The 15,773-nt window shown below is 37.5% G+C and overlaps 1 protein-coding gene across 1 annotated transcript in view; it reads right to left on the bottom strand.

Annotated features, from left to right (window-relative positions):
- CTNNA3 (catenin alpha 3) overlaps positions 1-4,111 on the bottom strand; it is a 450,315-nt gene extending 446,204 nt beyond the window's left edge. Inside the window, exon 1 of the mRNA XM_065843203.2 lies at positions 3,987-4,111. The gene's annotated coding sequence lies outside the window, so the exon portion shown is untranslated. The remainder of the gene's footprint in view (positions 1-3,986) is intronic.
- Positions 4,112-15,773: the final 11,662 nt, after the last annotated feature.

The raw sequence follows: 15,773 nt of genomic DNA, 5'->3' as shown, positions 1-15,773 counted from the left end.
TGGCACCAGATTTGTTCTATTTGTTGTTTTATTTTTTCTATTGTATGTTACTCTACACTGACATACAATATATTATTCTATCTAATTCATAAAATGCAGATGCCTATTGCCTTCTAAAAAACAGTGAAGACAAAATATTAAGCCAAAGTAGACTGGATTAGTATTTTTAAAGAAGATACATATGGACAGGACACCCCAGGACTTCCAAGACATGAAACATTGCTGACAATACCTAACAGAATATGCTATATTATTTGTTCTTAATTGCAATATTTACTACATAGCTTCACCAATAGGTGCTAGCACCACTTTGGGAAGAAAATTTGTTAGTCTTTTTGCTACAGAGTCAGTACAGCAAGTGCAAATTAGGTTTTATATCGACTGTTTTTGTGGCTTCTGAGTTTTTCTTTAATCTTCTATCCGACACATGAAATTAGATACTCAGAAATCTAAAATGTACTGGTTCTGTTTGCAGCACAACAGCATGGACTTTTTTTGCCTGAAGACCTGCTGTACTTTGTGGGCCAGACCATATCCGGGAATGAAGCAACACCACTGACACCTAGGAAGGATCGGGCCCATTTAACACCAGAAAAAACCTATAATGCACCTGCCAAATTACTTAAATTTCCATACAAAGTTGACAGGTTTACACTCTAAGCTCCTCACATTTTATCACTACTAACAAGAAACATGTCTGTCAATGCAAAGACACTACAAAGGAAAGTAGAGCTGGAGAATTAAAGAAGGTGGCAAGATTCAGACCCATTAATAACATTTTTTCACTGAAGGCCACTCAAACAGGCTTTGGATTTAGGTGTAGATTTGCAGTGAAGTAACTGGAAGATAATTTTTAAAACTGAGAACAAAAAAGAAAACAAATTGGTTTTTACATTCCCTTTCACTTCCCTCTATGTCTACTTTCTCCCTAGTGCAATTTTTTTAATCCATTGGCCAACTTAATCACACCTGAAAAACAGCTGAAGTTCCCAGGAACACAAGATTTCCACCAAGCTGTTCAACATAGTTCTGAGCGTAGAGTCACACATCATCCCTTATAATAAATCCATCAAGGAGAAAAATGCAGTATAAGCCTAGTCCTTACTGGACATCAGAGAATTCACATGGCAAAGAACAGGTTATGACTGACTTAATGGCAGGAAATGCCTTAGTTTAGTTTTAGGTTTACGGAACAAAACATTAGAGATGGGGAAAGCATTACACCTCAATGAACTTGTCTCATGCAGACTTTCTGATGTCTAATGAGATAGCAAATAAAGATTTTTCCCAGGGTTTTAACATTCAGAACATGCTCTCTTTTCCTTAATAGTCATGCCAACTTTTTCAACAGCACATTCTATCAAAACACTTTTTCAAGCAACGGTTGTCTTCCAATACCTCATAAGGTAACAGAATCACAGAGTAAAAATTACTTACACAAGATCACACAGAATGCCAGTGGCAGAATCAAGAATGGAATGCTGGGATACAACCAACTAGTGACTAGAGCACCTTACTCACACTTTTTTTTATAGCTGAGGCCCATAAACAGGCTAAAAAGAGTGAAGCATTTCCAAATACAATTTACGCTATAAATCTAAATAATAAAATCTCATCTTCCATGCTTGTGCCAAAGTTATCCAAATACAATATTTCTTATTCCTACTTAATACATTCTTCTCCTTCAAACATACTATCAAAATAACTGCCTTGGTTGAACGCATGCGCTTCCAGCCAGCTGCAACATGCTGACAAATTCTAGGAGATGTTCCAGCAGAGGTGGGAATCCTACAGACTGAGCAGTTACAGAAAATTTGGCTTCACACTACCATACCAGATCCTGCTTTTCAACCAACAGCTATCCAAAACTGTGTTACGGCACTGAGCCTACAGCCCCACCAAGGGAAATCTTCTCCATTGAAGTTGAGCATGGAAACTCAGGAACCTGACAATGCCCTCACTATATTAGCAGTAAACTAAATTATTCCACTGATATCAATGAACTTGTAGTGGATATACACGATTATGGATGACAGTAGAATCAAAACAATCCTGCTTGGTTTAGAACTGCTTTACCAATCTTATCTTCATAACACTTCATCCAGGTACATTTTTGCAGATACTACAGTTTTTGGTCTCAAACTGCAGTTGTAATATTTAAGATAGAAAAAAATGCATTTACTTCAAGAAAAGACAAAAAAAATAAGGTGGTGTGACATCAGATGGCAGCATTTCATTCAAAAATAAAAGGTTTTCATTAATACTCTTTGGGCACTTCAAATTCTTAAAAAAAAAAATCCTTTCACGAGTCTCTGTGCTATTTTCACTGCATGCACTGTGAACAGAGAACCAGGACCCCTCTCTATTTAAGTGGCATGCAGATCCTACATGGATGCCAATCCTGTGCTGGTAATGATAGGTTAAGAAAGTCTGGCTCCAAGCCCTCCCTTTTGTTATCACTTTTAAAGTGCTCCTATCTCAATTGAGAACCAGAGACTCTGTTTAAATAAAGTTCAAGTTGACCTTCCACTAAAAATAGGATATTGTTCAACTCATTTAAAAAAAAAAAAAAAATTATATATATATATCTATCTCCATGATGTGCTACTGAAAGGACTTTTTTGGTTAAACAAAATACCTTCATTTCCCATTTTTGTTATTTGCCTGGGGTTATCTATCGCAACATTATACTATACCGTTTTGCTTAATAAATGTCTCTCTCTTACTCAGTTGCAATGAGGTAAAAAAAACAAGCCAAACCACACCACAATTTTCCGTTCTCTGTAGAACCACTACTCTTGCCAACAGATTTTGTTGTTTCATACCTATGCATTACCCCAGGAGGCTTCACCATTGTGTACCATTTTACATAGCTATTTTCAAATTCCTATAAAGGTTATTTGTTTTGTTCCGTGACCCAGTGTCCCTGTTGTCTACAGATATGCACAAAACAACCCCAAAATTAAGGGTAGCATACATGATTGATATTTCTTAAACACATATTAATTTTGAGCTATGCATCAAAAAAAAGAGAAACAATACTCAGAAACAGCATCATTTTGGGGGTTGGCAAGCAGCTAGTTAGCCTGCACCTGCAAAGCACAATCTAAAAAACTGGGGATAGAAAAACAGGACTTAAACAAAACCATAATCCCACCACATCATGCTTGTATACATGGACATACTTCTGACATACAGATTAATTCTTCCAACAGGGTTCCTCATGCTGCATGGCACCCTATTTCCTCTATCAACCCAGAAAACCAGCTTCAAATCAAAACATGGCTCAGAAGAAAAACCCTGGTCAATACATCATTTCTGGTGAAACAGCTGCAGAAGACTAAAGACATTCCAGTCCATTTTGACCTCCACTTTCATTCCAACTCAAAAGAATTCGTCTGAAGAGTAATCATTAAAAGAAGAACCACATCACAAAACACACACAACTTTGTTCCAAGGTGTATTAGCTTCCTAACACCAACCAACTGATTAGGAATAGGAGAGAACAGCAACAATTCATTATGCATTTTTTCTAAATGCCTGTCATCAGGCCTAATTCTTTGCTGTTGGATGTCTTTTGAGCTTCAGTAGCTCTGAACATAACTCTTGTCTTTAATAAGAGGAAACCAAATGGATTTTACATTATGAAAAATTGTCTTAGTGTACATAAAGTTCTTGAAACATTACAAGTGTTATATTGAATATAACAGCCCTACAGTACCCCTCACTTATAAACAAGTGCCTTTTATATTTTAAAATTAAAAATAGCTGTATGTGCCTTGTACAGTAATTCAGTATTTTCAACACTGAGGTGACAAATACACATTTACACAAACCCTCCTTGCATTAAATGCGAAAGTACAAGGAAGTAAGTTAAACTTTTACAAATAACAGTATCCACGCAACATTTTATCCTTCCTTTTCCAGTCACAGCTTCATATTCTTTCACTAAGTGGAAAATTCCCTTTATTCCTCTTCAGTCTTACCTTTTGTAACAAGAACCCAACAAGAGATCCTATAAGTAGCTCTGAGAAGAACTCCTCTGATGCAGCTCGACTCCAGAGGCACTGACAGTGAGACAGCAAGTGGTTGCCTGTCTATAAGAAACAAAATAGGAGGGTAAAAGAGTCAAAATGGGGAGGGCAGTACCCATTTGGAACCTCCTCCTAAACTGTTAGTTCCTGATCTCACTGAAAACTTGCTAGTGAAAATACCACTTAAAGACACCCCAAGCTCATTGCTAGTCTTGCAAACATAGTTTGGCACTGAGCTTTTATACCCTAAATCAAACAGCATTGATATCAATGGCAAAGCCCCCTTAGAAATCAACAAGGTTTACATTGAACATGAGAGGGGTAAGAGGAAAAAGGATGCAAAGGCCATTGTTGTAAAACCCAGGTCAAATATAGTTGCAAGGTACCCACCATGAAAGTTCATCCAAACCATACTCTACATGATAACCTTCTTCATTTACGTTCAGAAAAATACTCAAGACATATTTCCTGATCGTTAATCCCCCATTTATAAGATCTTGCGCTAAGGTAGCCATTTAAGAAATGGACATGAGTACAGTTTTGCTATTATGACAAATTCGAGTACCCTGAAGTATAGTATGCAATAGTGCTCATGTAAAAACAACTCTGGAAACTCTAAAAAGGCATAACTTGCTCAACACTTTTATCTATTCTGCTACAGACCCTCTATTCTGTTGCTTTAGATCTTAATGGTCCTAAATCATTAAGTCTGAAAATTTTTAAGAGGTCCATGTGCCAGGCTGAATTTTCATTTTGGAAAATTTCAACTTCAACTACAGCAGTTTGGCTATTTTTAGGAGGTTTAGTGTTAAAAAGGGCACAGGCAGGCAGAAGGCTGAGGAAATCTGACACCAGCTAATAGCATTGGAGAGGCCCAACTAGGGAGGGAGAAAAAAAAAAGCTGAAGAATAAGTACATACTGTGACAACTCACAATAGGTAAGGAAAAAAAAAAAAAAACAAACAAACCAAGACACGGATAGACATAAGAGACAACACTGAAACAGTTGTAAGGAATAAAAGAAATATCTATCACATTTGGGCCCAGTCCTGCAATGGCCAACCAATTTCAGTACTGTCTTCTGCACTTAAAGCTACATAGAAGGAAAATATTTGAAAGTTATTAAAAGCATGTATACAGAACATCTTACAGAAGATTTTGTTCCCTTGCAAAAGTATCAAATATTATTCAAAGATACTAAGCAGACTTTTCTATATGATATAATTATTTATTATAGGAAATGTTATTGCAATGTTAAAATTTTGTTCATAATTCATTTCTCTCATAATTTTTCAAGGTTCAGATTTGAAAGGTAATCCCTTCTCTGCTCTCCTTCAACTCATGAATTTAGAAGGCTTTAACAACAGCCAGAGAAGAAAGCTGTTGGACTAAGAACGATTCAATTTTCAGAGTGCTATATTGAAACTATGTGATGCAACCCAAGTCTAATCTTACTAAGTGCAATTAGTATTTTTCAGCATTTCTTACCTCTATTATTTATTCCATGAATGTTATTTTTAGTTAAGAACAAACAAAAATACAATTCATCATATTGTAAGATTCAATATAGATAAGTGGAGTTATGCAGGTGATTCCTATTGCACTTTTTTTAATCATTAGATGTCCGCAACTACATCATTGTGTCATTTATGAAGCAAATTACTATAGTGGTGAAGAGATCCTCTTTATTTTAATACGTACACTAAGGAGAGGTGTGGAAAATGCCAGTTTATTTAAAGCTCTTTGTCCTGTCACTTGCATTATCAAATGAGGAATGATATTCAGCTGCTTAAGCTGAGCTGCTAGTGCTATTTTAGATATTGTAGCGTGTCCACCATACAAGCCTCTAGGGTACTGCAGGTCTCCTATAGACTTCAACCACATATGCCAGGGCTGGATATGGGGATGCTTTATGAGGCCAAAACGGTCTAAAATGGCTCCAGGCACCTGAATCATTCTCAAGTTGTTTTTATCTTAACAAATCCTCCTATTCATTTGTTGCTACTAAGACTTTCAATTCGAACTTGGGTTTGACAGGATACCTGTGAAGCACTTACCACGGTGGGCACATGTCATTATTACAAGGAAGCACTGCAAATTTTGAAGTTATGCAGTACCCACTGCAGCACCAATTCTTAAGTACCATTAAAATATTCCACACACAACACCTAAAAATATGCTCATGGTATGGGTTACTGTAAACTACTATACACTATACTTTCCCACCTTGGCTGTCTCCCAGACTTCCTTAACAGACTTTTTGTAATCTTGTCCAAGCCTCTTTAACATTCGCTCTCTATTAACTAGTTGTACTCCTTATCTCACAACTTTACATCTTCCTAAATATAATCCTCTGACTTCTATAACCAACCCAGCTTTCCCTAACTTCATGGAACAGTTTTAATCCATTTTTGTGCAATGTTTCACTAGTCAACCCAATCTGATGGCATCCAGATGGAAAAACAAGTTCTCACTACAAAAACAGCAGTCTTTTTACTGTGAAAATTACATTAATCATGAAACAAAGCTTGTTGGAATTTTTCCTTAATTCCCTTGTTTTATGTCAACATTTTTTTTAAAAGTATTTTTAGACACAGTAAGTTATTTCTTTGATCTAAGATTCTCTCATATTCTGTTACACTTAATAAGTTCACAAGTTCAGTGATCACTCTATTGACTACTTAAAAAATTCAGTAGCTTCTTACAGCCCAGCAGTTTGTTAATTGCTCTGACAAATCACAAAAGGTGTTTATGCTGGAGTCATTTTATTCTCTCATAACAAGGGCATTTATTCTTCATGAATGGATTCTTCATAAGTGGATGTGCCAACCAAGCAGCACATCCACTAAGCACAGTATCACAGAACATTAGGGATTGGAAAGGATCTCAAAAGCTCATCCAGTCCAATTCCCCTGCGAGAGCAGGAACACCTAGATGATGTTACAAAGGAAGGCATCCAGGTGGGTTTTGAATGCCTCCAGAGAACGAGACTCCACAGAAAATGTCAATACCTTTAACCCAACAGAGGGAAAAAAAAGAAGATAATGCCAAAAGGACAGCAAACGCTACCCCCAGCCCTTCTTGCCCTCAACTTCTCTCTCCCATTCATGGTGCTTGTTCAGAGGAATTGCTTCAAAAGCTCTTGTACCTTCAAGGCTGCAGTCAAAGCTGGCACGGGTGCTCTTGCTCCGTTACTTAAGACGGGCTCGAAAACCCACCCGGCTCTGAGTAGGGGGAGCCCACCCGCTGCTGCCTCCTGCTCCTCACCCTGCTCCAGCCCCGCCTCGCACCCGAATAGTCTCAGAACGTCACAGACACAGCCCGTGGCAACTGCTGACAGGAGACGCAGACAGCGCTTCCCGCCACGGGACACCGGGGCCACGTTTAACGGCTGTGCGCGCGCCAGCGGCCCCGCCCCAACGGCTCTGCGCGTGCGCACCCCCGCCGCCGCTTTCCCCCGCTCCGCTGAGGGGCAGAGGGAGGGCTGGAGGAACGCCTCGACCTGCGCCCGCCCTGACAGGTAACGGGTAGAGAGACTGTCACTCTTTAAATGCACCCACCGCTGGCCAAACTGCCGTTTTACCCACACGGTTTCTTCTTCTAAACCGTGCGGCAAGCAGCTATTGCGCCGCAGTGTGTTTGCAACAGTGCCTACCGAGGAAGCTGTTTCCTGAACGAAGTTGTGAGGAGACCTGTCACCACAACGCCACTTTGGCTCCCAGGAAGCGCAAAATGAAATTTCCACAGACAGATGCCGCTATTCACAAACTTCACTGCCAGATCAACTTCCTAGCAGTAGTTGTGAGCATTGAACATAAAAATACACACTAAGCCTATATGGGTTTTAAGTTAAATAATTTAATACCAACATTCCTGTATTACTTCTACTGACATAAGCTATTTTTTCAGGTGGTAAATTTGTCTGTCTTACTGTCATGATTATTTCCCTTGGTTCACAAGGCAAGGTCCAGTATTTGTATGTTCTGCTATAGGACTCTGGATAGAATTTCCCAGCTTTGAATGAGAACCAGACCTAGTCAGACCTGGCACTTCTGCAAAGGACATTGGAACTTTAATAAATCAAATTTCAAATCAAACAAGGTATCTATATCTGCATTGGGTGGACACAATCTGCCACACATCCCATTCTGGATTTGTGATCATCCAGGTAAGGAACCTGGCTTATTAATATCAAGGCTTCATGCCTGTCATGTACCTGGATTTAATTCCCACAGAAGGAAAGTCAAAAAGTTGTCAGCGTTGAGTGGCTGCATCTCGCCCCAGCATGGACAGAGCGTGTGACCAGACCCAGGGCCTCACACTTAGCCCTGTGTCTACCAGGAGAGGTGTCATCATGCTTGCTCAAATAATTTAGTCTGCACTAGGCCAAAGGAAATTTTAAAATGGAAATCTTTTAACAGAATTTCACACTGCTGTGATAACTTCTGATATTAGCTGTCACTTGAATAACTTCAGAAATAAAAGATTTTTTTTTCTTTTACAGACAGAACATTCCTGTGTTCTGGCTGTCCACTTGCCTTCAGCTGTTATCTGTAAGTGAATTCAGTAATTAGTAATTTATTTCTGGTTTCAGTTGTTTTACTAATTTATTTGCTTTTAATAGAAGTACTGAGCAAAGTTAATATATTTCATGTTTGTATATTATTTAATTAAAATTCTCAGAACTGTAACTGAATCCATAAGCTATAATTTTATACAAACAATAGATAATATTATTTGAAGAGAGAACACCATAAAACCAGCCTGATTACAAGGCACTACTCCTCACTATTACTGAGAAGCCATGCAGTATGAAATTAGCTGTATGGAAGCATAAATTGCTAAATCAATCTTATCAATAGGAGTATCAGAAATGAAACAGCAGTGCCTGCAACCCATGTTTAGGTCTTCTTGGCATCCACACAAAGAGAAGAAACAAATTTCAAGACTTCATTGCTTGAGGTTTATTTCTTCAAACTATATTTTGGAATTTTCACTATGAATCTTTTTCTTAAGTAGGAAAGGTAGACAATAAAAGTGAGAATAACTGAAGATCAAAAGAGATTACAACATTCATGAGGATCACAAGGTTCTCAGATAATTCAACAAAAGCACCTTACCACTGTGTTTCTCCATGTGCAGCCCACCAGCGACAGAAATTGTCAACAATATAGACATATAAAAAAAATCAAACTTTTAACTAAGTGCTAATATTGTATACCATAGATTTCTGCACAAGCAAAATGCTAACAGAAGATGTGTAATTAGTAGAGCTTTTAATACTGTATAACAATTTATATGTAGAAGCTTAGTTTGAAACAAAGAGAACACTGAGCTAAAAGACCCATGGTAAACTGACTTCAAAGGATAATCCAAGTTGCATCTATTGTATCTCTTATTGAGTTTTAGCTTTCCTACATTCAAAAGCTTATAATTCAAAATATACAAGTATTTGACTTAACATGTATAAAGAATTGCAAAGGTTTATTGCTACAATATGTCACTGAGGCTTAACAGGAAATAAAGTTAGAGCGGACATTTAGCCAGGATAGTTGCAACCTATCAATACTACAAATAGATTTTATGTTTAAGCACAAATGTGTGTTTCAGAGTTAAGCGAACCACTGATCAAAAAGGAGGTTTCTGATGAGGGTTTTTTTCATAATTGCCCACTATCATCTCATTTAAAGTTTCTTCTAAAGCATCTGGTAACATGAAGGTACTAACAAAATCAGGATTTTGCACTAGATGCACCTACTGGTTTTACCCACTATCATAATTCCTCTGTGTAAAGGCAATGAGAAAAATAGCCTGTAAAACATTAGAGGTATTTGCCTATCCACTTACCTTGGATTGGTTTTCATAAAAATGTAGTAAATGTGTTTATAAAACAGGTGCAAGTAGAAACATGGAATATGTTTTTTGTAGAAAACCCAATAAATCTGGTAAAAATGCATTAAGGAAAAAGGCCCCAAATCCAGTAGTGTGCTGCACACATGCATAAATTTACTAGGATTATTTACTTAAAAATAAGAATGCATTAAACATTTGGCTGCATTGACACCTACAACGATGTTCAGTTTTATGATTTTATAGTCTTGTAACACTGTACTTACAATTTTGTTAAAATGTAAGTACAACTAATAGCATTTATCTAAAAAGAATCCATTACGTATGAGAAGACTAAAGGGAAAAGCAGACTGTACAGTCACATTTTCAAGAGTTAGATGAAATCTTGAACATAAAATTGTGTGCCTCTTTGGATACACGTGGATGTTTAGATATGTAAATTAATGTTTAGCTGCATAAGCAGGATTAGCAAACAGTACACATTTATTCCTATACTTGCGCTGACAGATGTTCTATTTCCTTCTTTTAAAATGTTGCTTTAACTCAGTTGATGAAAGCACTGTAAGCAGAGCCCAACAGATGCATGGCAAACTGCAGCTATGTTTGCCTACAGAAACACATTGGTCAAAAGCATTAGCACTTTTTCAACACTACCCTGCCAACAGCCTTAACTCCTTGACCAGAAACGACCCGCACTAGAAGAGCTGTTTGTTCTACGTAACTATCAGGAATTTTTTTGTAATGTTTCTAGATAATGTCTATACAAAATACCTTGTGATACTAATTAATTCCATGGAAGCTGCCCAGCAGCTATTATGTTGCACATGTTTCATCATCATTGATAAATTTAAAATGATGAAAATTTCCATGTGTCATATCCAGGGACCTGAGCCATCTGGGTCCTCCAGTTCTTGCCATCCTCTAACTGCAGTTCAGTCCCAAAATAAATTCTGTATTCACAAAAATTACAGCTATCCATAACAGAAGAAAAAAAATGGCAAAATAACATATATTTCAGGAGAACCCTTCTCTGTTTCAGAACATAGAAGGTTTTACTAGAGTTGTGCCTTGGAGACCATATCAGTACTCACTAATAATATCTAAGGGAGACTGGAACAGGAGAAGCCAGAGCGGGGCTCTGACTTTAAGAAACAAAGGTCCTAAAAGTTTCTAAAAGTGCTGGTATCCCCCAAACAGTAATTAATGTTTTAATCTCAATAAAGGAAAGCGTTTTTATCTTTTCCATTATCCAGGATAAACATCTGCAATATCCATTAAATAGCCTTTTCGTTTAAGATAACAGGATTCCATTCAGGATTCTAATGTTAATGCACCGTTAGTAGATCAGATTGTATCAGTTCTCAAGCACTTCAGTTGATTGAAAGTTTCCTTGCATTTCGTCATACCAGAAATAGCATTTCAGTCATTAGCAATAGATCCTGGTGCTATAAGTGTGGAGTCAAGCAAATAGGGCAAAACAGGTAAAATACTTCACAAGCTACCAATCGCTTTCTATGGAATTTTAGTATGCTTCTGTCAGAATGCTTTCAACCAGACAGAAGGTAAGTGGAGCACCAAGAAAGAGGCAGGAGCCACAGAACAAGGAAACACAATGCTGACTCAGGCCAAGGGACTGACTGTGTTTGATAATAAACAGAGAAGAGGAGCACAGTACAGGGTTCTGAACTAGGAAAGGAAGTAGGAAACATAGGCATGTCATGAAAGAATTACCTAGGCCCTGTTTTACATAAATTGTGCCAGAAAGCATAGTATAATGAAATGCAAATTCCTTGAAACTTGACTACTTAATTAGGGAGAATCCTCATAGAGCACACCAAAAAAAAAGAATCATACTAAATCAACATCTGTTTCACAGGCGAATTAATTTGGTGTAGTGGTTAGAATAAGTGATGAATGACAGCTTTTCATTTTAGTTAGCATTCATATCTAATAGTCTCCAAATGTCATAATGGAACTAGTAACAAAAACTTGGAGAACAGTTAAATAAATCACTTCCCCAAATTATCCTAAATGATTGTAAGTATACTGTATAAAAAAGCACACCAAAACCAATATGCATTTAACATCAGTCTTACACCATGAATATATATGTTATGCAGAAGATAGACAGAGACAGCAAATTATCCCTAAAGGGCTTTTCAGTAATACTGGAGATACCATAAGAACTCAAAAAGTTTAGGATAAATCAAATATAGAATGTTTCAATACAGAGGAATAGTGTTAAAACTGAATTTTATATGTAAGTATTTGACTGAAGTGGACTAGGAGTAAGGGTGTACAGCACAGCATGAACAAACTACTACATGGGGGAGTTTATGAAACAATAGGCTATAGGGGTAGGCTATAGTGTGATTATATAGCAGCTCCAAAATGAAGCCACTTTTGGTTCTGTACATGAAACTGGTCCGTAAGTCCATTCTTAGGCACACAGAATGGAAAATTTTAGCCATATAGGGTTTTCTGAAGTAAATTCTTATTTTCCTTAAAGAGGTTAAAGACGTGAAAAACTACAGGCAAACCTATCTTAGTACCATTATTTTACATAACGGTCCTAAACCACGGTTTTCTTTCTCCATTATCTATTCCATTGGCCAGCTCTTGCTAGTTTTAAGATTTCTTTGGGAGATAAATTTACTTTGCAAAATACACTTACCCACTGGGAAATTTTATCTGTTATCCTGTGTCCATTTTTCACCAGTTAAATCTGCCTTAGAAGCCCATGAGATATACTAAAACTTTTTTTAGTGTTAACTTCATGTTTAGAACTGCTATGAAGAAGAATTCTAAGCACTGATGGTTTTAGTTTAGTTTACATTTCCAAAGCAAGTATATTATAATTGCATTTTTGGTTTATGAAAACTTTCTGAATACCATAATCCTTCCGGAAGGCTGTCAGCCATAATTTTTATTCCCATTTAAAAACAGGTACCCTAGGTTAAAAAATTCTGAAATTATAGAACAATGCATTAATAAAGCAATGTTATATGCATGAATGCTGATAATAAACTAATTACTTCACAATATCATTTTATGGTAATTAACCATGTATATGCGTAAACATTGCTCATTTAGCCTGTGGCATACCAGATGCTTTAGTTACACTTCTAGTCTCAGCCCTAGTCATCTCCAGGGCTGCCCAATGGCTACTGGAAAACATTCCACTGCAGAACAGGTGAGTGTCCTTGCTCACGGAGCCAAGGATCTCCTTCTGTGTCTGGGAAAGATGACGTGAGCAGCAGGCTGAGGCATCTCAGGGTCAAGTGCCCACCTGAATGCTGGGGAAGCTCAATCCTACTCAAACTGCCCGAGACCAGTTTTCTTTTGACCTCTCTCCCCTTACGTTGCCTTAACCTCTTAAATGCAACCAAATATCTTGACTTCAAGGTCTTCAAAATAAGATTATGTTCCGTACGTAGCGTGCTTTATTAAACACCTGTATGTGCAGAGGCTCCCTAGCACTTGGCAAGAGACCTTATTAGGAATTTTTTTCAATTTTACTTCGGGCTTGTATCTTGAGCTTTTAATTACTTTTTTAGATAATGTTGAGTTTTCCTATCTTGGTATCTAGGACTTAACACTGCAATCCTGGTTTTGTTGAGACTTTCTTTAGAATATTTTTAGTGATTTGTGTTGTAGCAAGATCTTCTTCTGTCTTGAGAACATAACAGCTTCATCATAAAGTGCTAGAATTCAAATAGCACTCTGCAAATGATACCATTCTTCCGTAATCCCTTTTTGATCGCTGCTCAGCTTCAAAGACTATTATATGAAAGTGCTTAAACCTGCCTCTTCTGCATGTGGTACTGGCAACACATCCCATCTTCTTTTACTTGCAGCTTGCACAAAGAACACTGGAGGGCACTCTAGCATTGCTCAAGTTAACAATTTTCTCTGAAGAGAGTTTTTACAGATTAAACAGAATGTAGTTGGTTAAATATAACACTGTGTGTCATTTACAGCCTTCAGCCAACTCTCATGATTGATGTTTCACTGAAACTTCAGATTTAACTCAAGTCCTAGATTCATGTGAACACAAAATAAAGGCAAAATGTCATTTAAAGAAAAAATAAGTTGCTTCTTAGTCCTGCTAGGAAATAAAGGCTCCTAAGTTAAAAATAGAAAATTTAGACATTACAAGTTTTGAGGTAGAGGGAACACTGAGTCTGTTTCCAGGTTTCAATAGCTCAGGATACTGCATGTATGCTTTAGCTGTCTGTTCACAAGTCCATGTTCATTGCAACCTGGCTAAAGCCTGGCATGATTAGGTTGTATGGTTTCACCATCGAGGAGGGCCTGATGGAGATCAACCCAACTCCAGCACTCCCTCCAGCTCCACATCTAAACCCTCAGTGATCTTAGAAATGCATTGGCTATTCGCATACGGCTGTGAGCCACCCAAGGGTTTCCAGATGGACCATTTGTAAGCAGTCTGTGCTCAAGTAACCAGTGCTCCAAAGGACAGTCTTACCATTCATGAGCCTGGACTGGTAACTTTGGTTGTGGCATCAGATCAGTTTGGTTTAAAGAACCAGCCTGGATTTGCTAATAGGTAGTGGGGGCATTTCCACTGAAATCAAAGACTGAGTATAGTCAGAGCTCTGCACTCAGTCAGTGTCTATAACCACCCCTCTCTTTCTTCCAAGTAAATAAGTTCCTTTGTTACTGAGACCACACTATAATTTATTTCTGCTGTGTCTTGTTTGGGTTTTCTGCATTTTGCATGGCTGCAGAATATAATTGTCTTTCCAGCATAATTTTCAGTAGATTTAAAACACATGTCTTGGCAAGGAAATCAAATAGAAACTCCAGAATGTGGCTCCATAATTTAGTATTGGTGCCAATTAACTTCATTCTCAAGACACAATAATTGCTATTACTGTTTGGTGCAGCTATTAGAACAGAGGTCAGACAGTGTGATGTGAATATTTGCATAGTACAGACATTAATGATACCATTCACATTGATTTTTCTTGCTATCAAACCCATGTAAAACAGTAACAACCATACCAATTCCTCATTTTCTCCTGAACGTTTTCTTTACGCAGCTCCAAATCTCTGAAGTAACAATTTCTATATTTTCTCATCTTACGAAAGAATTATCCTAATAAAAAAGCTATCAAAAATTCTTAACTGCAGAACTATATTTAACATTTCAGTCAAGAAAAGGAGTATTTAAAAAGACCCTCCTTCAATAAAGTAGAAGAAAGAGCTGTCCAGAGTTCTCAGAAACCACTGTACTATAGTAAGTACTACTTAGCACTGAATACTACTTGAGTACAATTAAGTGCAATGTTTTTTTCTGTATGCTAAAAACATGACCGTTTTGATTTAGACCCTAAGAATATTTTAATGTATAACTCCCAGTAATACAATGGAATTTTTTTGCATGTTTCCTCAATGCTAGTAACAGAACAAGGTATCTGGAAAAGCAGGGAAGGCTTATTTTATATTTCATGTAGACAAGGGGAATTTTTCCCCACTTAAAAACTGTCCTTAGTAAGTGGGCAAAATTCAAAATGTCGAGCAGTTGTGTTAATGTTTTCTGGATAAAATAACTGTGCAAATAACAGCAGAGACTCAGGTGGTAGCGTGCCATTTATTGCACAGATCTTGATGTCATTAAACTGCCTTAAGTGGCAAAAGGCCATCATTCATGACCAGAACATATGTCTAAGTTACTGCCTGTCACTCATCCTGGAAATGTAATGTATAGAGAAGGTGAAGATTTTGTGTAATCATCCAGAATTTATAGAAATCCAACAGTTCACTCAAACCTTCCAGATGACTGGAAATCTCAGTCCCATCCATCACACACATGCTGCAAGGCAAAAACATGGAAGAAGCATACAAAGGCCAATATAGAGCACA

This window comes from Patagioenas fasciata, chromosome 8, assembly GCF_037038585.1.
Source record: "Patagioenas fasciata isolate bPatFas1 chromosome 8, bPatFas1.hap1, whole genome shotgun sequence".
NCBI classification, from domain to species: domain Eukaryota; kingdom Metazoa; phylum Chordata; class Aves; order Columbiformes; family Columbidae; genus Patagioenas; species Patagioenas fasciata.
The sequence above is the reverse complement of the archived record's forward strand: the minus strand, read 5'-3'. Positions and strand labels throughout refer to the sequence as shown.